Below are 25,510 nucleotides of genomic sequence, written 5' to 3'. Positions count from 1 at the left end.
TAATCTCTCAGTGCCATAAAACTGCGAAAAAGGCCATAGGGATGAAGATCATGATTGATGTTGAACCAGGATGGAAACCCAAGGACCTGACTGATGAAGAGATAAGAGACTTTGTGAAAGCCAGCATTTATGCACAAGAAAGAACAAAGTTTCGATATCCAAGGAAACATAGAAATTATGTGGGAAAATTGATCTATTGTAGTCCAAGGGGACAATGTCAATTAATGACTTGGAACAAAGATGAGCATGTGAGAACAGCAGGAAGCTTGAAGGGAGTCGTAAAGATATGGACCCCAAAGATCTATTTCTTCAAACCTCTATGTGTGGATGCAGAGGAGGAAGTAAAAGTGGATCCAGAGGATGAAGTGAAAGTGGATACCAAGCAAGAAGTGAAGGTGGTCGATGAATAGCCCAGAGGGGGGGGGTAGAGGAGGTCCCAAGCTCGAATCACACTCCAACCGTCCATTTTGAAGTACCAGGAACATTCACACCAAAATATGTGACGTATGATGAGCAAATAAACCAGCAGAGAGCCGCAGTTGGGCTCTGTCCAGTACCTATCAGAAGAACAGCACCTGTTGAAGTACCGACACCTAAGAAAAGCTGGACAGTAAGGTACCCACTGAGAAAACCATATCGACACATGAGACAGAATGAAGACTGTCAGAATGCAGTCCCTGAAGAAGCTAAAAAGATACTGAAGGAGGACGAATGGTGACGTCACAAGAACCCAAACTGACTCACATATAGAAGATATGACGACCTGTGAATGATGAAAAGAGACGAAACACCATGGACATGTGACATCCTGAGCCTAAAGGGAAATAATCGATGTCAAAATGTCCGAAATTATGCCACATGCGCGATGAAGATATTCAGTTAGTTTAAACGTGTACATATGCTAGGAACCGCAAGAAGCAAGAATTTGTGAGGCTTGCTTAAGCTTAGTAGTAAGATAGATTGCGGCAAGCACCACCTATACATATCTACCTCAAAAGGAGCATTTTATATAAGTATACTTCCACTATGCACAAGAGCAGAATCAACCAAAGGTTACTAAAGGTCTCAAGAGGAGAGCTCCGCAGCGAACAAATCGAGAATTAAAGACAGAAGAGAAACTCGGACAGGGGCAAATCGTGCCAGTAAGCCAAGGTCATATCGGCTGAAATAGACCAACAGTGGATACAATTTATGAAAGAAGAACAGAGTATCCTGTTCAGAAAGGTCAAGATAAGCCACAGAGGGTAGTGGTTGGCACAATTAAATGAAATACACAAATTGCATGAAGAATAAGACAATTTCACGGTGTCGGAATCACGTGGCCAGCCAAGCGAGAAGGGATGAAACTTTCACACCTACGCATGGCCTTGTGCCATGCACAGATATCTTAACTTTTCCAGACCAAGAAGCAGTCTCGAGGCCAACCACAAAGAAATAATTGACACATGACCATTAAGGTGATGATTGATTGTAGCAATAATTGGAGGGAAGCTGGGGGTGCAGACAAACTCCCTGCACCTGGCCGGCTATTCTGCACGCTGCTAAGCAAGTGGAAAAGTATGAGTGGGATTGTTGCCAACCCAATCATAGTGGACCAAGTAATCTGGGGTCCTATAGTTAGTAGAACCAATGAGACGTTGTACTTTTAGTGACGTTTACAGTAGACATTTTGAAGGAAGGGCTTAGATGCCCCACCTGACAGTGTTTGCCCTATCCCCTCACTCCGTTACCCTATACAGATATAGCACCTATATTAAAGTTACCTTCCTAGAACCAATGGAATTGCATGCCCGATTTTAAGCGTTACACGTCAGTTATGACGAGTTTTTAGTATAAATGAGGGTTTTTTTCTGAAATTAATTGGAGTTGAAGCGAGAAGGAAGATCGAGATAATGCTGATATTCATGAACTCCCCGTTTTCCGTACTTATCATTAAACGGACTCCCTTTGCCAAACCATTGAGTTGTCATTATTGATTTGATGCGCGAGTATTAATCTGCATCCCCATCCATCTCACGGGTGCTGCTGCCTCATCTTAAAGTGCTATGGGGAAACCCCCAGCTCTATGGGCCGGCTGGGGTCCTAGTGCACAAGGGAACCCCATGCATTTCCGAAAGGAAAACACCTGTGGGAATCCAAAGAGGTCTGACATTCACAAATCGCCCTATAATGTATTACCCACAAGGCCCGGCACAGTCCAAAATGTAGGGAATAAAACTCAGTTTTCAGACATTTGCCACCAGGAAACCACTGAAACACGCCGGAAAAAACCCATGTCCTACCTTCCCACGTTCCCACCGGTGTCCCAACAAAAACAGTACCTCACATGTGTGGGTACACCTATCTGGGCGTAAAGGGAAAAGGCTAAACCACTGGTATACCAATGTGCCTGGGAAGACAACATTTTTACGGTATTTGGTTTTGTGGACAACCCACAGATTTGGGCCGGGGGTGTCGCAGCCACTAATGAAAACAGGGAACCCCATGCATTCCAAAATGTGGGGAAAATAACACAATTTTCAGACATTTGCCACCAGGAAAGCACTGCCGGAAACAACACATGTCCTACCTTCCCACGTTCCCACAGGTGTCCCCGCAAAAACGGTACTTGATGTATGTGGGTGCACTTACCTGGGCGCAAAGGGAAAAGGCTAAACCACTGGTATATCAAACACCCTGGGGAATACCGGATTTGGCTGTCTGGACACCCCACAGATTTGGGCCTGGAGTGTCGCAGCCACCAATGAAAACAGGGAACCCCATGCATTTCTGAAAAGAAGACATCCGTGGGAATCCAAAGAGGTCTCACTTTTGCAAATCGAGCTAGAATTTATTACCCACAAGGGCCGGCAAAGTTCCGAATGTAGAGGAAACAAACACAATGTTCTGACATTTGCCATCAGCAAACCATCGAAACACACCAGCAGCAACACATGTCCTACCTTCCCACGTTCCCACAGGTGTGCCGATGAAAACGGTACCTCACATGTGTGGGTGCACTGACCTGGGCGCAAAGGGAAAAGGCTAAACCACTGGTATACCAAAGGGTCTGTGTCAGGTTCCCATTACGTAACTCTGTTAGAAGGAGGCTCAGGGTATGGGACAGGTGTGTTTGCGCAAGGAAGGTGTACGTTTCTACTCTTTTGCCTTGTGGAGTTAGTGTGGGCCAAAAAGTCTATTCTTTTCCATAACTAAACTTTTGCAGGAATCAGGAATTGTCCCAATAAAAGATTGTGGCCAAGTTGAACAGCAATGATTGGTTCAGAGATCATTGTGAAGTAGTTTAGAATCTTTGAAAAGATTCTAAGCTGCCTTTCATTCCAATCAAGCGCAAGGAAGGCCACAGCTACATGATGCTCCAGAGAAAATTTAGAGTTAATTGAAGTTTTAGCAGAAGGAAGGAGCTAACCAGAAGAAACCAACATCCTGAGTGATCAGGTGAAAGAAAAGACAGATAAGTGACGTTTGAAACTAGAAGAACGTCATTATAGAGAAGTCACGGTAAGGATTAAAAGTACTGGACAGTGTTTTTAAACAACTTGCCATGTGAAGAAAACTAACTTGAGACAGTATCACGTTGATGTTATTTGTTGCCTTAAAGTAACGTGAATTGTAAATAGTTTTTGAAAGTTAATGCGAGACGGATCGAGCGCTCGATCAGCTGCATGGTGTTACAAGTCTTCGTCTAGAAAAACAAAGAGGAAAAAGCGGTTCCCATTGCTGAAGGGTGCAGTTTCGAGTAAAGAACCCCAAGACGCGTCGAAGCATCAATATCAAGAGTCTGAGGAAGGCCGTGTTAGGTATTTTATTATTTTTGATGAGCTGCACAGCTGGGGAAGAACCATAGCAGAAATTAGTGGCGTCAGTTTGCAAGCAGCAGAGGATTCTGGGGCGGATTGATGAGCGAGTTTGTTTTGGATGCACGCAGCGCAAAATACTAAGGAAAAGATTAATTCGGTGCAATTTTAAGTTTCGGTTCGTTTTTGTGGAAAAAAGTAAGTGAAAGCTAATTTCTGAGTGTAAAGACTGGGGGGGGGGGTTATCTGTACTCCTGCCCTCTATATGGCAGAGTAGAAGCACAGAGCACCCAAGTCAAGATTCTCTATTGTTGGTAGCAATGGACGAGCAATCAAGGCTTAGCTCTCAGGAGGTGATGCAGGCTGGTTCTTAAGTACAGCGTAGTCCCCAAGCACCCACGAAGGAATGTCCACACACTATGTTAGTGAGAACACAGTTCTTTATGGAAATAAGGCTTTGATTATGTACACATACAATAACACACTTTGTGCTCAGGCAATTCTATAATGATAAATATATACAGTCTCTATGTAGTACCACAATTACTTCTTAGATTCCATTAAAATGCATACACTGTAGACAGTTTCAAATGACATACAAATCAATTAATATTGTGAACCAACAATAGACTTGAGGAGGAAAGCAAGTTGGTTAAACAATTTTCAGAATACTGGCCCCGTTACCTAGACACAGTTCTGTGTGAGGATCTTCCCACCTGGGCAACCTGTAAATAATACAATAAACAAGCCCAGTCGATATATTGTTCAGCAGAGTCTTATTTCCCTCTACAGATGTTCTACTACCTCAATAAACCTGGTTTAGCAGAATTCGACGTCGGGTCATCAGCCGATCCTTTTGAGTGAACTCGCTTCAAGGCACGAGCCACGGATCGTCGAGATCCATCGAAGAAAAGGTGAATGAAAGGCATTGAGGTAGCGGCTTCGGTCCTGACGGTGCTCGTCGACGATCGGTCGTGGACGTCCTGCGAAGAGGAGATGTGCGGTGCACCTCGACAATGATAGTTCGTTGCCACAAAGAGTCAATGAAGAACTTTGGCCCAGCTAAGGCGTCGGGTCGTCGGCCTCTTTGTGGTCTTCGAGTTGCGGGAAACCCTCCGGCGGATTCTCTTCGGTTCGTCAGCGCCCTTGACTTTCTCTGGCGGGACAAAGCGGTCGACGGTGATGAGCCAGGGAGTCCTTGATTCAAAGTGTTCTTAGGCAATGGAGCGTTGCGGCTCCGGTCATCGGCAGCACAGCGTCAAGCGGTCCCCGCTTCTGGGCCACACGGCTTCGACGGGCTTCCAGTAGTTACAGCGATCCTCTGAACCCTGGTCGACGACGGTGGATGGAATGTCTGGGCGCTTCTCTTCAATTTCTTCGGCGGTCCCCGTCTCCGATCGACAGTCTTTCGAAGGCTGACTTCCAGGGAGCCTTGGTGAAGGTTAGCTGGTGCACGATGGTCCCTCGTAGCTTGTGAAGAGGTCTCCTAGCCAGGTCCTCTCTTGGATCAGTCCTCGAAGGCACGACAGATTTCAGATTGCATCTTCTTCTGACTCGGCTTCGGGAATAAGCATCAAGTTTCGACTTCAGCTTCTGAATGATTTCCATCAGTGAGAGGTCCCCAGATATACTGTTTGGTCTCTCATTCATTCTGCTGGGTCCCACTCAGGCAACCAATCACTCAGAAGGGCATTCAGCAGGCAGGCAGCCAATCAGGCTCACAGTGCATTCAGGCCATTCTTCTCCATCCAGACACTCACAAGAAGCAATGTAGATTGGGACACGTACCCAGCCATTCAGCACTCCACACTGCATTCATACCAGTTTCTGGCAGGGCTGTCTCAGTCTTTGTGTCAGATACCAGAAACCAGACACCCATAACAGGCAGTGTATATTGGTCACACACTCCATTCATCCATGTCCCACCCCAAGGGTGAACCCACAACATACAGTCACTGGGAAGGCTTCAGCCAGTCTGGCGTGGACTTCCCCACAATACCATATATGGAACTTCCACCCAACAGCCAGTCAGGGGAAGGGACAGAGTCAGGGCTTCCCAGGACTTTGGGAAAACAAGGTAGCAGACAATAGAAAGCAAGAGGCCACAGAGGCCATCTTGTCTCCTATCAGGAATCAACTGATTCCAAGGCAGGGCCTGGGTATCCCAAAATGGAGGATACTCATAGCACTTGTCAAATTCAGCATGGAGTTTCCACCAGCCCATACCCTGCACTGTGGGCCACACACAGGTGCCCAAAAACATACACTAGGAGTACAGGGTTGTACCTCCACCCATGGGTGCCATAAGGGTATCCCAAGGGTCTGTTCACCAAACCAAAAAGAGGAAGAGCTGCACTGCCAGGGGTTCCACATGGACTCCTGTGCCGAAAATTACACAGATCACACATGATAAAAGGAGAAAAGGACAAGGACATGGAGGCCCAGTCCCTCCAATTCATTTCCAACATCACACTGAGGAGATTGGTTAATACAGTCTCTCAGTAGGAAAAAAGGTGAACATGTAGAAGAAAGGATTTCCAACCAATGCTAAGGTGAACAGTCTGGGAGTAAGATAAGCAATATAAACCATGCTTAGACTTTGTGTAAGGAAAAAAAGGAAATTGAGTAACAATTGTTATAATCTACAGAAAAGGAACTAAGAAAGAAGTTTACCTGAAAATAGAAATTCAGATGGGCTAAGTAGGTTACTGTGAAATGGAAAAGGACAGCAGCAACAATTGTTTTTTCTAAGGAACTTTAGTCAAGCATCTACTGAAAGAGGTACAGAAGCAAGCAGAGTCAGAATATCTAACATCCTTTTCTGTGAGTTACCTCCAGATGTGGTGCAGAGGTAGTTGGGTAACAAAGGGAAAATTGAGTTGAATAAAAGGAAGTCATCTGTGAAGTTGGAGATGTGTATTTAGATAGATGTATTTATTTGCAGGTTTCCTGAAGATGCAAGGTTGAGACCTGTTCTTTTGTCATTTTATCCACTTCCCCTTTCCCCCCAGCATGTTCACCTCAGCAGTTGTAATCTAACGATTGTTGGGAGGACTGGACTAAGGGGTCTGGAGGACTCGTCATCTGCTCCTGCAGGATTCAGAGCTGGGTCCTGATAGTCTGGGAAGACAATATCTTTACGGTATTTGGCCTTGTGGACAACCCACAGATTTAGCCCTGGGGTGTCGCAGCCACCAAAGAAAACGTGGAACCCCATTTATTTCTGAAAAGAAAACACCTGTGGGAATCCAAAGAGGTCTGACTTGCATGAATCGGCCAAGAATTTATTACCGACAAGGCTCGGCAAAATCCAAAATGTAGGGAAATTTTCAGACATTTGCCACCAGAAAACCACTGAAACATGCCGGCAACAACACATGCCCTATCTTCCCAGGTTTCCACATATGTCCCAACGAAAGCCAGACCTCACATGCGTGGGTGTGCTCACCTGGGCGGAAACGGGTAAATCATCCGTATGCCAAGTGCTCTGGGAATACAAGAATCACTGTGCATTAGCTGCTGCCGCCCTGTTTATCCTCTTCAAGCCCTTTCACAGGCACCTTTGATCACTCTCCTCATACATACAGTGTATAGTGCAACCAGACATACATTGATGGTTTTAGCACAAGTAAAAAGGATCTTGTGAGTAGTAAAGCTGCATCAAGGCACCAACCACTTTACTGGCCATTCAGACACCTTTCGTGTCTGCAGTCACTAGCCATCCATCTCAGCAGTCGCACCACTACCAAATCACCAGCTCTACAGCAGCCATATCTGCACACTCATGGCAAGTGCACATCCGCTCACATGGCATCCTCGTCTCCAAGTGATGTCTTTCACACCAACTTGAAATACTCGCATATCAAGTGTGCCTGCATTCAACAGTCATATTGGACCAACCATATCTGCAAACATACGCACAGTAAATGCACATTCACTAACATGCTAACCATTTCCCGAGTGATGGAAAAGTGCATTCACAGCAATAATTTCTGCATGGACAGCTCAGCTTTACCTCACTCACACACCAATCACATCTCAGTCATTCTAAAACAAGACATTGCAGTCATAGTAACTGCACATTCACTAACATGCTAACCATTTCCTGAGTGATGGAAAAGTGCATTCACAGCAATAATTTCTGCATGGACAGCTCAGCTTTACCTCACTCACACACCAATCACATCTCAGTCATTCTAAAACAAGACATTCCAATCATAAAAAACATGAACTTTACTTTAGTAAAAAGAATCATGGCAGGGTGGTATGAGTTATACAAGACACAGCTGCCATATAGATGGTGTCCAGTTCCCATTTTCATTTCACTTAGCCCTCAAGGGAGAGAGCCAAACTGGCGTTTCCACATTTTGAAAGACACGCCTTGAGTGGAGAGAACCGGAATGGTGTTCCCGGCTTGTCCAAGTCACACCTCGAGTGGAGGGAGCTGGACTGGCATTTCTTTCTAAGGCCAGCCTTAAGTGGAGAGAGCAGGACTACCATTGCTTGCCAAGGCACGCCTCAAGTGGAAGGAACCAGAATGGCGTTTCTTTCTACGGCATGTCTCAAGTGGTGGGAACCAGAATGGTGTTTCCTTCTTGTCCAAGGCATGCCTCGAGTGGAAGGAGCTGGGCTGACGTTTCTTTCTAAGGCACGCCTCAAGTGGAAGGAGCCAAAATGGCGTTTCTTTCTACGGCATGTCTCAAGTGGTGGGAACCAGAATGGTGTTTCCTTCTTGTCCAAGGCATGCCTCGAGTGGAAGGAGCTGGGCTGACGTTTCTTTCTAAGGCACGCCTCAAGTGGAAGGAGCCAAAATGGCGTTCCTTTCCAGGGCACGCCTCAAGTGGAGGGAGCTGCACTAACATTGCTTGCCAAAGCACTGCTTGAGAGGAGGGAGCCTGAACGGCGTTCCTTTCCAAGGCACGCCTCGAGTGGAGGAAGCTGGAATGGTGTGTCCTTTTTGTCCAAGGCACGCCTCAAGGCGGAATCGTGTTCCGTTCCAAGGCACGCCTGAAGTGGAGTTAGCTGCATTGGCATTGCTTGCCAAGGCATGCCTTCGGAGGAGGGAGCCGTAATGGCGTTCCCTTCCAGTGCACGCCTCGAGTGGAGGGAGCTGGACTAGCATTGCTTGCCAAGGCATGCCAAAGTGAAGTGAGCCGGATTGGTGTTTCCTTCTTGTCGAAGGCACGTCTACAGTGGAGGGAGCTGGAGTGGCATTCCTTTCTAAGGAATGCATGAATTGAGAGCCTATGGGTCCCTTTGTAGGAATTATGGGCATGTCTCCCATTTGGGTGGACAGCCGGCAAGCTCAACGGCTGTCATAGGGAGCGCTGGCAGGGTCCCCATCCATTCCCGGGGGGAAAATCTGTAATGTGCCAGGGACCGGGACGCCACTAGGACTCCCCGGGACCACGGCTGGGCTTGGGGATGGTCGACCCACATGGGAGACAGGCGCCCAAGGCTGGGGACATCACCCCCGACCATCCTGAAGCTCTTGCTAGGCTGTGTTACAGCTTCTCCCTCCGAGGAGGGATGGGGACCATACTGAGGCTCCCTGGGATTGCTGCTGGACTTGGGGATGGGCGACCAACATGGAAGACAGTCGCCCAAGCCCGGGGCCATCACCCCCGACCGTCCTGAAGCTCTCGCTAGGCTGTGTTATAGCTTCTCCCTCCGAGGAGGGATGGGGACCATGCTGAGGCTCCCTGGGACCGCTGCTGAACTTGGGGACGGTCGACCAACAAGGGCTGGGGACATCACCCCGACCGTCCAGTGCCCAGGAAAGCAGAAGCTGTTGGTAGGCTACTGGAGGGCTGTGTGTGTTTGCTGGCAGGATGTGTGCTGGGTCAGTCTGACTCCAATCCAAATACTGGTTTCAGTGTGTCTGAGTGGTATGCATGAATGTTCCTGCCAGTGGTCCTGATTGCACCACTGCCGGGGTGTGTGTGTGGGCTAGTCCTGCTATTGGCTAGTGGGAGTTTCAGCTCTTACCTGGCTTTTAGGATAAGAAGTGGACCCCTGCAACCATTCTTCAAAGATCCTGGAGAAACCTGAAAGAGACAAGTATCCTATCCAGCTGTGAGACATGCAAAGAGACCTGAAACCCGACTGAAGGAGGCCTGGCAAGCAACTTCTGCTGCTGTCTTGGAGGAGCCCCGTCTTGCTCTTGATTTTTAGTAGTCCTGGGAAGGAGCTACAACCCTTGGAGTGGAGGCACCATCCATTCCCGACATCTGCTTGGTGCCCTGGCAAAGGAAGCCTTCGGAAGTGCCCTGGAACCATCCTGTGGCTGACCAGCTTTGTTTTTGGGCTAACGTGCTGCTGGCGTCACCGTACCGAGTTCCGGCCTGAAACTCGGGGGATCCCCAGCTGGCCCTGCAAGACTACCTCCTGCGGAATGTCTGTGTCCTAGCGTCAAGGGGACCTGAGACAGAAGGAAAAGTCTGACTGCAGCTGCTGAGTCCTTTTGCATCACCCTGCGCGGTGACCACTGTCCAAAAAGTGCTTACCTGACCCGAGTGCAGTCCTAAGAGGGGTGCTGCATCGAGTTTTTCTGCATTCTTCAACTGAGAGTCCTTCCAACAAAAGACACCAACGGGAGATCAGCTCGAACCTGCAACCCCTGGGAATCACGGACTGCAGCTTTTGGTGGAAAAAGCAAGGTTGGACACTCTTCCTTTGTTCTGCCAAGTCTGGGGAAGAATCACAGTACGGTGGTAAGTTACAGAGTTTCTAACCTACCCCTATGTTCCCATTATAGGTCAATGGGCTTATATTAAAGCTTATTTCTAACACTTTTGGCTTTGCTATTGCTTGCTTGTGCAAGATATCTGACTGTTGGGGCTACTTTTGGGCATTAGTCTAACTTGAACCCTAACACTAAGAACCCTTCACTGGACCCCACTGGACCCCAGAGACCCTACCTGCATTTTTTCCTGCATCCTACGTTCTGTGGAACTGTAACCTGAACTATTGGGCACAGGGACCCAGGCAATTTAGGGATGGAAAATTTTAGATAGGGATCATCTCTGTGGACCTTTTTGTGCATAATACTTGTCTAACCTTTCCTTTGCAGGAGTTTCTGATTTGCATTATGCCTTATAACCAAGTGAATGTATATATGTATTTAGTTTGATAGTGTTGTGTGATACGTCTACCTGCTGGTAGTCATTTTCCATAGTGTGTTTTGGCCATAATTAAATAACTGTATTTGTGTACATCCTGTCTAAGTGTAATCTGTGATTCCCATTGTGTGACGTCATTGTGGACCCTTTACAAGCTCACCCCCTCTGAAGAACTTAGCCTAGACCGCCTGTCACTGCTACCTAAACTGGTTTGGCTACAGCTTCCCAGAGTTGTTACTGTCACAATATAGGTTGGCCTTCTATACATCTGTCCACCATGTCAGAGTATAGAAAATCAGTCCTAACACTGCATGACAGCTTTTCTCTCTGGGGCGGGATTGACACACTGCCAGGGTTCCCTGGGGCCGCCACTGAACTTGGGGACGGTCGACCAACAAGGGAGTCTGGCACCCAAGCCCAGAGGCAGCACCCACTGCCGCACTGGAGCTCTGGCTGGGCTGCGTTACAGCTTTTCCCTCAGGGGTGGATGGGGAACCTGTTGGGGCTCCCTGGGACTGCTGCTGGACTTTGGCACAGTTGATTCACATGGGCGACGGGCGCCCAAGGCTGGGGACATCACACCCTTCTGTCCTGGAGCTCTGGCTAGTCTGCGTTACAGCTTTTCGCTCCAAGGAGGGATGGGGACCCTGCTGGGGCTCCCTGGGACTGCCGCTGAACTTGGGGATGGTGGACCAACAAGGGACACAGGGGCCCAAGGATGGGGCCATCATCCCCGACCATCATAGAGCTCTGGCTGGGCTGAATTAAAGCTTTTCCCTCTGGGAAAGGACAGGGACCCTGACGGGGCTCCCTGGGACTGTCGCTGGACTTGGAGACGTTCGACCCACATGGTAGTCAGGTACCTAAGGCCAGGGGCAGCAGCCCCAACCGTCATGGAGCTCTGGCTGGGCTGCATTACAGCTTTTCTCTCCAGGGAGGGATTGGCACACTGCCAGGGCTCCCTGGGACATCTGCTGAACTTGGGAACGGTCGACCAACAAGGGAGCAGGCGCCCAAGGCCGTGGACATCAGCCCCGACCATCCTGGAGCTCCGGCTGTCCTGCGTTACAGGTTTTCCTCCAGGGAGGGATGGGGACCTAGCCGGGGCACTCTTGGACTGTGGCTGTACTTGGGGATGGTCGACCAACAAGGGAAACAGGCGCCCAAGTCCCGGGACAGCAACCCCGACCATCCCGTAGCTCTGGCTGGACTGCGTAACAGATTTTCCCTCCGAGAAGGGACAAGGACCCTGCCAGGGGTTCACTGGGACCGCTGCTGGACTTGGGGATGGGCGACCCACGTGGGAGACAGGTGCCCAAGCCAGGGGCAGCAACCCCATTCGTCTTAGAGCTCTGGCCAGGCTGCATCCCAGCTTTTCCCTCTGGGGAGGGGTTGGGACACTGCCGGAGCTCCCAGGGACCGCCTCTAAACATGGGGACAGTCAACCAACAAGGGAGACAGGTGCCCAAGGCAAGGGACATCACCTGTGGCATCTTGGACCTCTGGCCATGCCGCGTTCCAGCTTTTCACTCTGGTTAGGGATTGGCACACTGCAGGGGCTCCCTGGGACCGCTGCTGGACTTGGGGACGGTCAACCAATAAGGGAGACAGGCGCCCAAGCTCAGAGGAAGCATCCCCGACCGTCCCAGAGGTCTGTTTGGGCTGCCTTCCAGCTTTTCCCTCTAGGGAGGGATGGGGACCCTGCTGTGGCTCCCAAGGACCGCTGCAGGACTTGGGGACGGTCGAACCACATGGGAGACAGGCGACCAAGGCCAGGGCCATCACCCGCGACAGTTGTGAAGCTCTGGCTAGGCTGTGTTACAGCTCTTCCCTCTGAGGCGGGATGGGGACCGTGCCGGTCTCCTTGGGATGGCTGTTAAACTTGGGCACTGTTGACCAACAAGGGAGACAGGCGCCCAAGGCTGGGGCTATCGCCCCTGACCGTCCTGGAGCTCTGGCTAGGCTGCATTACAGCTCTTCCCTCAGAGGAAGGATGGTGACCCTGCAGGGTCTCCCTGGGACCGCCGCTGAACTTGGAAATGGTCGACCAACAAGGGAGGCAGGCGGCCAAGGGCAGGGGGTAAAACCCCTGACCATCCTAGAGCTCTGGCTGGGCTGCGTTACAGCTTTTCCCATTGGGAAGGAATGGGTACCCTGCCGGGTCTCCCTGGGAGCACGTCTGGACTTGGGGACGGTTGACCCACATGGGAGATGGGCGCCCAAGGAGGGGCCATCCCCCCCAACCGTCCTGGACCTCTGGCTGGCCTACATTACAGGTTTTCCCTCCAGCGAGGGATGGGAACCCTGCTGGGGCTCCCTGGGACTGCTGCTGGACTTGGGAATGGTCGACCGACATGGGAAACAGGCACCAAAGCCCGGAGTCAGCACCCACGGCCACCCCGGGGCTCTGGCTTGGCTGCCTTTCAGCTTTTCCATCTGGGGAGGGAAAGCTTCTGGGGCTCCCTAGGACTGCTGCTGGACTTGGGGTGGGTCTACCCACATGGAAGATAGGCACCCAAGGTCAGGGCCATCACCGCCGACCATCCTGAAGCTCTGGCTAGGCTGCGTTACAGCTCTTCCCTCAGAGGAGGGATGGGGACCCTGCCAGGGCTCCCTGGGACCACCGCTGAACTTGGGGACGGTCGACCAACAAGGGAGACAGGCGCCCAAGGCCGGGGCCATCACCCCCGATCATCCTAGAGCTCTAGCTGGCCTGCGTTACAGCATTTCCCTCCAGGAAGGGATGGGAACCCTGTCGGGCTCACTGGAACCGCCGCTGGACTTGGGGATGGTCGACCAACATTGGAAACAGGTGCCAAAGCCCAGAGGCAGCACCCCTGACCATCCCAGAGGTCTGGCTGGGCTGTCTTTCAGCTTTTCCCCCCGGGGAGGGATGGGAAAGCTGCTGGGGCTCCCTAGGACCGCCGTTGGACTTGGGGTTGGTAGACCCACAAGGGAGACAGGCGCTCAGGGACGGGGCCATCACCCCCGACCGTCCTGAAGCTCTGGGTAAGCTGCGTTACAGCTCTTCCCTCCAAGGAGGGATGCCGGCCCTGCCAGGATTCCCTGGGACCGCCGCTGAACTTGGAGACGGTCGACTAACAAGGGAGACAGGTTCCCAAGGCTGGGACCATCACCCCCAACCGCCCTGGAGCTCTGACTAGGCTGCGTTACAGCTCTTACCTCCAAGGAGGGATGGGGACCCTGCTGGGGTCTCATGGGTTCGCCACTGAACTTGGGGATGGTCGACCAACAAAGGGAGACAGGCGCCCATGGCCTGGGCCAGCACCCCCAACCATCCTTGTGTTCTGGCTGGCCTGAATTACAGGTTTTCCCTCCAGCGAGGTATGAGAACCCTGCCGGGGCTCCCTGGGACCGCTGCTGGACTTGGGGATGGTCGACCACCATGGGAAACAGGCACCAAAGCCTGGAGGCAGCACCCTCGACCGTCCTGGAGCTCTGGCTAGGCTGCGTTACAGCTCTTACCTCCAAAGAGTGATGGGGACCCTGCCAGGCCCCCCTGGGAACGCCGCTGAACTTGGGGATGGTCAACCAACAAGGAAGACAGGCGCCCACAGCCTGGGACATCACCCCCGACCATCCTAGAACTCTGGCTGGCCTGCGTTACAGCATTTCCCTCCAGGAAGGGATGGTGACCCTGCCGGGCTCACTGGAACCACCGCTGGACTTGGGGATGGTCGACCAACATGGGATACACGCGCCAAAGGCCGGGGACATCACCCCCGTCCATCCTGACATTCTGGCTGTCCTGCGTTACAAGTTTTTCCTCCAGGGAGGGATGGGCACCCTTCCGGGGCTCCCTGGGACCGCTACTGGAATTGGGGATGGTCGACCAATATGGGAAACAAGTGCTAAAGCCCGGAGGCAGCACCCCGGGCCGTTCCGGAGGTCTGGCTGGGCTGCCTTTCAGTTTTTCCCTCCGGGGAGGGATGGGAAAGCTGCTGGGGCTCCCTAGGACCGCCGCTTGACTTGGGGTTGGTCGACCCACAAGGGAGACAGGCGCCCAGGGATGGGGCCATCACCCCCGACCGTCCTAAAGCTCTGGCTAGGCTCATTACAGCTCTTCCCTCCAAGGAGGGATGCGGGCCCTGCCAGGGCTCTCTGGGACCGCCGCTGAACTTGGGGACGGTCGACTAACAAGGGAGACAGGCGCCCAAGGCTGGGACCATCACCCCTGACCGTCCTGGAGCTCTGGCTAGGCTGCGTTACAGCTCTTACCTCCAAGGAGGGATGGGGACCCTGCTGGGGTCCCATGGGTTTGCCTCTGAACTTGGGGATGGTAGACCAACAAAGGGAGACAGGCGCCCACGCCCTGGGCCAGCAGACCCAACCATCCTTGTGTTCTGGCTGGCCTGCATTACAGGTTTTCCCTCCAGCGAGATCTGGGATGGGGACCCTGCCGGGGCTCACTGGGACCGCCGCTGGACTTGGGGATGGTCGACCAACATGGGAGACACGCGCCAAAGGCCGGGGACATCACCCCGACCATCCTGACATTCTGGCTAGACTGCGTTACAGCTCTTCCCTCTGAGGAGGGATGGTGACCCTGCCAGGGCTCTCTGGGACCACTGCTGAACTTGGGGGACGGTCGACCAACAAGGGAGACAGGCGCCTGTCACATTGACGGACTCCGGGACAGAGGGAGGCGGGTGGCTGGGAGGGAGAAAGTGACGCGGGAGGGCGGGGTTAGACGAAGTTGGGAGACAATAAAGGAAAGACGTGTGTGATAACCCTCCGTGTCCAGCCTCTTTATTGTGCGTGTCCCTGAGTGGTTAATAGGCCTAACCGAGGCCACAACACTGGCAATGAGGCGGGTGGCGCGCACACCGTTATGAACCACGGAAGAAGCAGCTGCGCCTCGGGCAGTCAACTGGAGGCACCGCACACAGCGTTGTGTGCACGGAGGTGTGACACAGCGAGGCCGCGTATCTGTGAGCCGGAGCGCGAAGCCAGGGCTCCCATCCCTGCTGTTGAGGAGGCGGAGGCACGGCCCAGGCCGTGGCGGTGAACTCGAACGTGCGCACTTAACAGAAACGCAGCGTTCAGAGCCCCGGGTTGCCGCGGTGAGCGGAGCACACGCCTGCTGCAGTAGAGCCGGCCCACGGCCCAGCAAACATGGCTTAAGGTGAGAGGGTGCCCCACAGATACTCACCGATGGTGCTCGTGCCCAAGGAGGCGGCCATCAGGTTCCATCACCCCGAGGTGCCAGGGACTCGTGTCTCCACCCACACACAAGACACAGCGCTCATGTCTTTACAGGTGGCTTGAGGAGCCCCGGAGGAACAGTTTTCAAGGAGCAGGAACTCGTAAGCTTGCATAATGTCCGTCCCAGATGGGAATCAAGGGGCACAGGCCCAGATCCAAGGACCACCTGCACAAGGGCCACAGGCCCACGAACAGGTCCCATACAGGTTACCAGACACTCTGGCAACCCAGATGCCAGGCACGTTTGACGTGACAGGCACAAGCAACATGGGTCCCAGGTGGGTCCGATGGATAAGAGATTTTGAATTGTACATGGGGGCCACAAGGCCCATTGCGGATGAGAGGAGGGCGGGTTTAGGCAGACAAAGTTGGGAGACAATAAAGGAAAGACGTGTGTGATAACTCTCCGTGTCCAGCCTCTTTATTGTGCGTGCCCCCGAGTGGCTAATAGGCCTAACCAAGGCCACAACAGCGCCCAAGGCCGGGCCATCAGCCCGACCGTCCTGGAGTACAGGCTAGGCTGTGTTACAGTTCTTACCTCTGAGGAAGGATAGGGACCTTGCGCTGTTGAACTTGGGGTTGGACGGTCGACCAACAAGGGAGACAGGCACCTCCGGCCCTCCCAGAGCTCTGGCTGGGCTGCATTACAGCTTTTCCCTTGGGGGAGGGATGGGCACCCTACTACGGCTCCCTGGAACGGCCGCTGAACTTGGGGACGGTCGACCAACAAGGGTGACAGGCAGCCAAGGACAGGGGGTAAAACCCTTGACCATCCTAGACCTCTGGCTGCCCTGCGTTACAGCTTTTCCCTCCAGGAAGGGATGGGGACCCTGCCGGGGCTCCCTAGGACCGCTGCTGGACTTGGGGATGGTCGACCAACATGGGAGACAGGTGCCAATGGCCAGGGACATTACCCCCAACTATCCTGGAGTTCTAGCTGGCCTGCGTTACAGGTTTTCCCTCCAGGGAGGGATGGGCACCCTGCCGGGGCTCCCTGGGACCACCGCTGAACTTGGAGACGATCGACCAACAAGGAAGACAGGCGCCCACGGCCTGGGCCATCCCCCCTACCATCCAAGAGCTCTGGCTGGGTGGCGTTACAGCTTTTCCCTCCAGCGAAGAATGGAGGCCCTGCCGGGGCTCCCTGGAACTGCCGCTGAACTTGGGGACGGTCGACAAACTAGGGAGACAGGCGCACAAGCCCAGAGGCAGCACCCGCGGCCATCTTAGAGCTCTGGCTGGGCTGCGTTACAGCTTTTCCCTCAGGGGAGAGATGGGAACCCTGCTGGGGCTCCCTGGGAGCGCTGCTGGACTTGGAGACGGTCGACCAACATGGGAAACAGGCGGCCCATCACCCCCTTCCGTCCTGGAGCTCTGGCTAGGCTGCATTACAGCTTTGCCCTCCGAGGAGGGATTGGGACCCTGCAGGGGCTCCCTGGGACCACCGCTGAACTTGGGGATGATCGACCTACATGGGAGACACGCGCCCAGGGCCAGGGACATCACCCCTGACCATCCTGGAGCTGTGGCTGGCCTGTGTTACAACTTTAACCTCCGGGGAGGGATGGGGACCGTACGGGGGATTCCTGGGACCGCCGCTGGACTTGGGGGCGGTCGACCAACAAGGGAGAGAGGTGCCCAAGCCCAGAGGCAGCACCCACGGCCGTCCTAGAGCTCTGTCTGGGCTGCATTACACCTTTTCCCTCAGGGGAGAAATGGGAACCCTGCTGGGGCTCCCTGGGACCGCCGCTGGACTTGGGGACGGTTGACCCACATGGGAAATAGGCACCCAAGGCCATCCCCCCTGACCGTCCTGGAGCTTTGGCTAGGCTGCGTTAGAGCTTTGCCCTCCAAGGATGGATGGGGATCCTGCAGGGGCTCCCTGAGACCGCCGCTGAACTTGGGGATGATCGGCCCACATGGGAGACAGGTGCCCAGGGCCGGGGCCATCACCCCTGACCGTCATGGAGCTCCTCCGAGGAGGGATGGGGACCCTGATGGGCCCCCCTGGGACCTCCGCTGAACTTGGGGACAGGCGACCAACAAGGGAGACAGGCGCTCAAGGCGGGAGCCATCACACTCGACCATCCTGAAGTTCTGGCTGGCCTGCGTCACAGGTTTTCCCTCCAGGGAGAGATGGGGACCCTGCCAGGGCTCCCTGGGACTGCCACTGAACTTGTGGACGGTCGACCAACATGGGAGACAGGTGCCCAAGCACGGAGGCAGCACCCGTGGCTGTCCGGGAGCTCTGGCTGGGTTGCCTTACAGCTTTTCCCTCTGGGGAGGGATGGGGGCCCTGCTGGGGCTCCCTAAAACCACCGTTGAACTTGGGGACGGTTGAAACATATGGGAGACAGTGCACAAGGCCGGGGCCATCACCCCTGACCGTCCTGAAGCTCTGGCTAAGCTGAATTATAGCTCTTCCCTCCGAGGAGGGATGGGGACCCTGCCAGGGGGTGCCTTGGACCGCTGCTGAACTTGAGGATGGTCGATTAACAAGGGACACAGGCGCTCAAGCCCGGAGGCAACACCCGGGCCGTCCTGGAGCTGTAACACAGCCCAGCCACAATTCCAGAACAGTCAGGGTGATATGTGCTCAGCCTTGGACACCTGTCTCCCATGTGGGTGGACCGTCCCTAAGTCCAGCTGCGGTTCCAGGGAGCCCCAGGTTTGCCCAGCTTTTCCCTCCGGGGAGCAATGGGGACCCTGCCAAGACTCCCTGGGCCGCTGCTGGACTTGGAGACGGTCGACCCAAATGGTGACCATTCTAATAAAAGGAAACAGCTACATACCAAGTGTGCATTGCATGCTCAGAAGAAATGAACATCTGCATTACTAGCACAAACATGTTTTTAGAAAGTGGTATTCAATATGTTTACAAAATGCAGTTTTTTTATACTAAGCAGCCAGCATCCTCTATTCAGGGCGCACACATCATTCTACAAGTACCTCAGCACCACCCGTTCCCACCCATACCACTGACAATAATAATAATTTGCATTTATATAGCGCTACGAACCCTCAGGTATCTGAGCGCAGCTTATTATTACCCACGGTGTGTAGTGCTCATTTATCAACCTCGGAAGTATGAAAGGCTGAGTGTGGCCCTGCCAGGTGTCAAAGCAAGTGCTCTACTTGCTGCGCTATCTGACCGGCTATACTCGCTGTATAATCCCCCACCCAATTAAAATGTATAATAACAAAAGGACATTTCGTACTACCTACAAAAGCCAGCAAAAGCTTCAGCCTGCCACAACTGTAAATGAAACAAAATAAATGTATCGTCAGTGGTCAGCCGAGCAAAAACACACCCAAACTTTCTGTCTGTTATCTGCAAATCTTTCCCTTCCTTGGGTCAGATAAATGGGACATACCATTCATCTGCCACCAAGGAAGGGTGAACTACAAAATGATGCGAAGTGCGGATGAGGGCAATGGGCATTTGGAAACCCCCACCACCCAGAACATACTTTTCCAGATAACCTAGTGGCCATTGCTGCCTCCCGGGGTTGGCAAAATCGTGGCCCAAACCTCCACACTGCTCTCCCAGGGGAACAGCAATGTTCTGCTGGCATGGGGGGCAATTCATGGGCTGACCCTGCAATTGTGTCGCAGCCTCCCAAAATACCTCCCGAGATCACCCACTCCCGCCCACACCAAACAATCCAAACCCAGTCCCACCCAACCCACTGACAATCCGCCCTCCCCTATATAATGTACAATGTTGAAAAGAGCACATTCTCTACTTACATAACAAAGGAGAAGCTTCAACAGTACTAGACCTTTAAACAAAACAAAAAAACATTGATTATCTGTCAGCCCAGCAAAAACCCATCTAAAATATATAATATATGTTTTATTTTATGATATTCTTGATTTTAAGATTGTCTATTTTGTGCCTATTTGTGGTTTTATGTATGTTCACTTAGTGGTGCTTATGTGTTTTTATCTTTATTCCGTGGTGGTTCCCCTCAAGAGAATGCGAAAATATGCTCTCTGAAATAACTCCTGTCATTTTTTGCTAATGTTTACATATAGAGTTGTAGAGGAGGTCCCAAATATAGCCTGCACTCCAGTCGCCCATTTTGAAGTACCAGCAACATTCACACCAAAATATTTGACGTATGATGAGCAGATAAACCAGCAGAGAGCCGCAGTAGGGCTCTGCCCAGTACCCATTAGAAGAACAACACCTATTGAAGTACCAATAACCAGACAACCATGGGCAGTAAGGTACCCATTAAGAAAACCCTACCAGCAAATTAAACAAAATGAAAATTGTTTAAGTACTGTACGGGAAGAAACCAAAAAGTCCTGAATGGAAGACGAATGGTGGCGTCACGAGGGTCTGGACTAACGCACCCATAGAAGATATGACGACCCAAGGATGACACAAAGAGACGAAACGCCATGAATAAAGATATCGTGAAACTAAAAGAAGAGAACATTGTTGAAATACAAGGGAGCTTAAACTGAAAGCAGGATGAAGATATTCAACCAGCTAAACGCCTGTACATATGCTTGTAACCGCAAGAAAGCTAAGAAAACAGTGCGGCTTGCTATGCTAAGTAGAAGAATAGAGCGGCAAGCGCCATTGTACACAATCTACCTCAAAATGAAGCATGCTATACAAGTGCGAATCCACTTTGCATGAAAAGCAGAACCAACCCAGGTTATTATAGGCCAAACACAAGAAGTTTCATATTTTAGTAACACGAGGGAAAAGGCTGAATCGAAACTCAGCAGAGGCAGCTTGTGCCGGGGAAGCCAAGGTCATATCAATAGAAGCTATGAACAGTAGCTACTTTAATTGAAGCTAAGAACAGAATATCCTGCCTCTGAAGAATCAAGATAAGAAGGTGTAGGCAGGTGGCGAGCCAAAGAAGAATCAAATGCACAAATTGAGAGAAAAGAGAAAAATCTGTGGTGTGGCAGCACGTGACCATCCGAGTTAGAAGAGGCACTGGTTCCCACCTACGCTTGGCATCCACCCAGACAGAGATATCAGAACTTTTTCGAGACAAGAAAATGCAGTTTTGAGGCCAACCACAGTGAACTAATTGACACATAGCCCATAAAGTGATGATTGATTGAAGGAAGGCAGGGTGAATTGAGGGACACCCTGCACCTGTTGACCGTTCTGCGTGCTGCTAAGCAAAGTGGAGATTTATGCCTGGGGTTGATGCCAACCCAATCACAATGGACCCAATAATCTAGGGTCCTATAGTTAGTAGAACCAATGAGACGTCGTACTTTTAGTGACGTCTACAGTAGTCATTTTTGAAGGAAGGGCTTAGATGCCCACCTGACAGTGTTTACCCAATCCCCTCACTCCGTTACCATATACAGATATAGTACCTATATTAAAGTTACCTTTTCCCAACCAATAGAATTGCATGTTAACTTTTGAGTGTTACACGTCAGATTATGACGCGTTTTGAGAATTAAGGTTATGTTTTGTATGAGGTTCGAGGGAGTTGAAGCGAGAAGGACGATCGCAACACTGATGATATCCATGACTCCCCGTTTTTTGTACTCATCATTAAACGGACTCCCCTTTGCCAAACCATTAAGTTGTCCTTATTGATTGGTGTTGGAGTAAGAAAACCTGCACCCCCATCCATCTCAAGGTGCAGCTATCTCGTCTTAAAGTACTGCAGGGCAAAACCCCGACTCTATGGGCCGGCCGGGGGTCTCTCAGTACACTTGGTAGCAAAGATCGATGGTTTATCGCCTATCGATTATTGGATAAAGTAAGACACCTATTGACCGTCGACATAAAGTAACTCTAGGTCTTCGGCAATATCACAAGTCCTTTGCGATTCGGCTGAGTAGACCGTGAAGCTCCCCGTAGACAATGGTAGCGTAAGCAAAAGACTGCAGTCAGGGCATGAAGGGACCTGTTTTCCCAACACATCCCTTCCCATTCCTACGGCCAGCTGAGCGAGAGAAAAGCTGAAGAAGGCGGTAACGAAGGCGGTGATCCCGAGGATCCAGAGATGAACCATGCGAACGGTGAGTGAAGAAAAAATGTAATGCTTTGGCAAACAGTGCATGCCTTAGAACAAGTAAAGGGAAAAAGTTAACGGAGGGAGGAGGGACAACAAAATATAGTTAGAAGTAGAGAAAACTGTGGGCCTCATTACACGGAAGGCGGTAATGGTTAACGGCCACCGTTACTGGTAACGGTGACCGTTAACCATTACCGCCTTACTACGAGGTCCCTTAGCGGGTTGGTGCTTTAACGCCTGCTTTTTGCAGGCGTTAAAAACCAACCCGCTAAGGGACCTCGGAGCTAATTACGGCACAGCAAAATTGCGGTGCCGTAATTAGAGCCTTCCCCATTCCCATAGAGCCCTATGGGGCAGAAATGGGAATGGGGAAGGGCAATGGCGGAAGGGGGATTTACCGCCCCACCAACCTTGGAATGGGGCAGTAAATCCCCTTTCCGCCAAGGCGGTGCCGGTAATTTACCGGCATGGTCCAGGGTGCTAATAGCACCCTGGATCACCGCCTTCCGTGTAATGAGGCCCTGTATATATATAAGGAAATAATGACTCAAGAATAATTAAATAAATAAAGGTTAACGGGGAGGACACCCGAGAAGAGAGAGGTTTCGCCTTATTCCTACGCTTTAATATAGCAGCTAGAAGAAACGTGTACCCAGAGTCCCACATAATAGGGAAGAATTAGGCTACCACAACGTTTAAAGACGTCGTGACAGGGGTACGTTTACACTCCACGAAGGGGTAATGATTAGAGCTAGAGGTATTTGTATCCAGCTAGTGTCCGTCTAGTCTGTCAAGTGTATGTCTTACATGTTTTATTGTGATGTCATATGTGAATTTTTTTAAGAGAACTGATTAAAAAATGTGCGCGATTCAATAGCTGAGATGGAATCACACACAAATTGATGTTTTTGAATAAATTGGAATATGTAAAAAAAAATTGAGAAATTTTGGATTGGAGCTTGCAGTGTTTGGTGCTCGCTCATATTGTCATAAGTTGCTTAAACCACACAAAAGTATTGACAAGTATTATATAAGAGGAAAGGGAACAGATTTAAGCATGGAAGACATAACTCCATTAGCACACTTATGCAAGCAATTGCCAAAACACGCACCCAAGCTAAAGAAATATAGCACTGAGTGGGTTAAAGGTACTGCCCACAAGATGTTTATGCCGTGGCCACAAAATGGGTCTTTATCTAAAGCCATTTTACAACATATGACGACATATTTGCACGCCACATACACAGGCAAGAAGTTAGAAAAACGCCTTGCCGTTCTCGAATTGTGGAAAATGTACGAACAGGTAAAGGAGGAAGAGCCGCCAACAGATTGGATACTTAATGTATGCACTGAGGGGGGTGGGACGCCTAGCGCGCCACCTGCCCCGCCCGAAACGACGATCGAAGGAAGTAAGGACGAGGGATTATACCCGTTGAGGGAACTTAAAGCAGCCACAGGGTACAGCAACCCCCGCATATGAGTCACCTACAAACAGTAGTGACGAAAATCAAGGAAAGGATAAGGACAAGAATATTACCTCTGCAGTCCCAAGGGACAAGGGGAGGCGCGATGATGAAAGGAAAGATCAGGCACAGACAAGTGCATCTCTTGACAAGGAGAGAGAAGGGAAGAGATGGAAAGGGAGCGGAGACAGAACTGATGAGATAGCATTCACAAAAGACGAATTAATGGGAGGACAAATTTTATTGAAATTCGATGGTATAGGCATGGATGACGTAAGACAAAAGGAAAGGTTAGATGAGACACAGAGAAAGGGGAAAGAAAAGGAGGTAAGAGACGAAAGAATAAGAAGGAAAGACAGAAAAAGAAGAGAACAGCTATATCGCGAGGAGCAAGAAAAACAGCTCGATAGCAACCCAACAGCAGCCTACAATCCAGACAGACAGAAACAGCAAAGGTTAGAAGAAGAGCAAAGGATACGTGAGAAAAGAATAAGGAGACAAACAGATGAGGAAATACGAAGGGCAGATGAACATAGAAATGAAAAGAGAAAGGAAGAAGATAGGGTCAGAGAAGAGGCGAGGAAGCGTAAAGAATTTGATGACGATATCGAACGTAAGCGAAGACAGAGAGCGCGCGATCGTGAGTATTTGGAGAAGAAAGTTAAAAAACCTGATCCAGTGTAGACTGGGAAGATATCGAAGAATTCTTTCCTGCGTACGACTCGGTACCAGGTACGTCTAGGGCAAATATTGACGATGACTTCGACACCAGAAGCATCGGAGAAACGATCGATAAAATTTATGATTAAATGGGGCTGGAACAAATACCCCAAAGAGAGAGGGAAGACGAGCGCTTGGAAAGCACTCAGCTGTATGACACTGAGGATGTCACCCGAAGTAGTGGGAATAGCGACCTATCCCTGGATAGGCTAGAAATAAGTAGGAATAAAGAGGATACAAGAAGTTGCATGAATTGGGAACAAACGATGTCCGACTCTGAAAGAGAGGAGCGCAAGGAAAATGAAGCAGGGAGGCAGAGTGAAAGACGACTCCCAAGAGAAAAAGGGATACGATGGTCAGACACTAGCGAGTCTGCACCGAGGGCATCCGAGTCAGCCACGCAGTCTGACCGTAATGAAGAAGTATCTCACGGTCAGAGCGGGGTGTCTTCACCGCCCTATGTGGACAGGCTAAGGACATTGCCAGGCAGACGGTGATGCAGGAATATTACCCCTGCAATAGACAGGAGAACAATGAGAGAAGAAAAAGAGGGATATGCATTCCAGTTTCCGCTACTAGAGAAGGGGGGAGTCAGACCACAATATATTCCTCAGACCACAATATATTTCATGGCCACACATGGATCGGGAAAACTTGAAAAATAAGCTTCCAATGCTGACATCGGGAGCTGGAAAGTGGATACATGAGTTAGAAAAAATGACAGGGGGAAACACGTTAGCCATGGGGGACATTAAGGGTCTCCTAATTGCCATACTTGGTGAGAGAGCAGACAATGTGTGGGCACGGGCAGGTTACCCTGGTGTAACCACAATCAATAGCGCACATGACAGAGCGCCATTTAACAATTGCAGAGCCGCAGTATGGAAAGCGCTACGAGTACTTTACCCAGATACTTCCGATTTGGGACCTATAATGACTCGAAAAATGAAGGATTCTGAGGATCTGTTAATTTATATACAGAATTTCCAAGACGCGTGGGTGCTCGAAACGCATGAATCTTGGATGAAATCAATACCTGTGTTTTACCATATATTGTGCCAAGGATTGCCAGAACCGGTACATAAAACAACTCAAGGAATTGGTAGGAGTTGAGGCTAAACCTTGGGCTGGAATACAGTTGACTATTGCACATTATTGTAGACTGCTACAGG

This window comes from Ambystoma mexicanum, chromosome 11, assembly GCF_040938575.1.
Source record: "Ambystoma mexicanum isolate Mex_15411 chromosome 11, UKY_AmexF1_1, whole genome shotgun sequence".
In the NCBI taxonomy this organism is placed as follows: Eukaryota; Metazoa; Chordata; class Amphibia; order Caudata; family Ambystomatidae; genus Ambystoma; species Ambystoma mexicanum.
The sequence above is the reverse complement of the archived record's forward strand: the minus strand, read 5'-3'. Positions refer to the sequence as shown.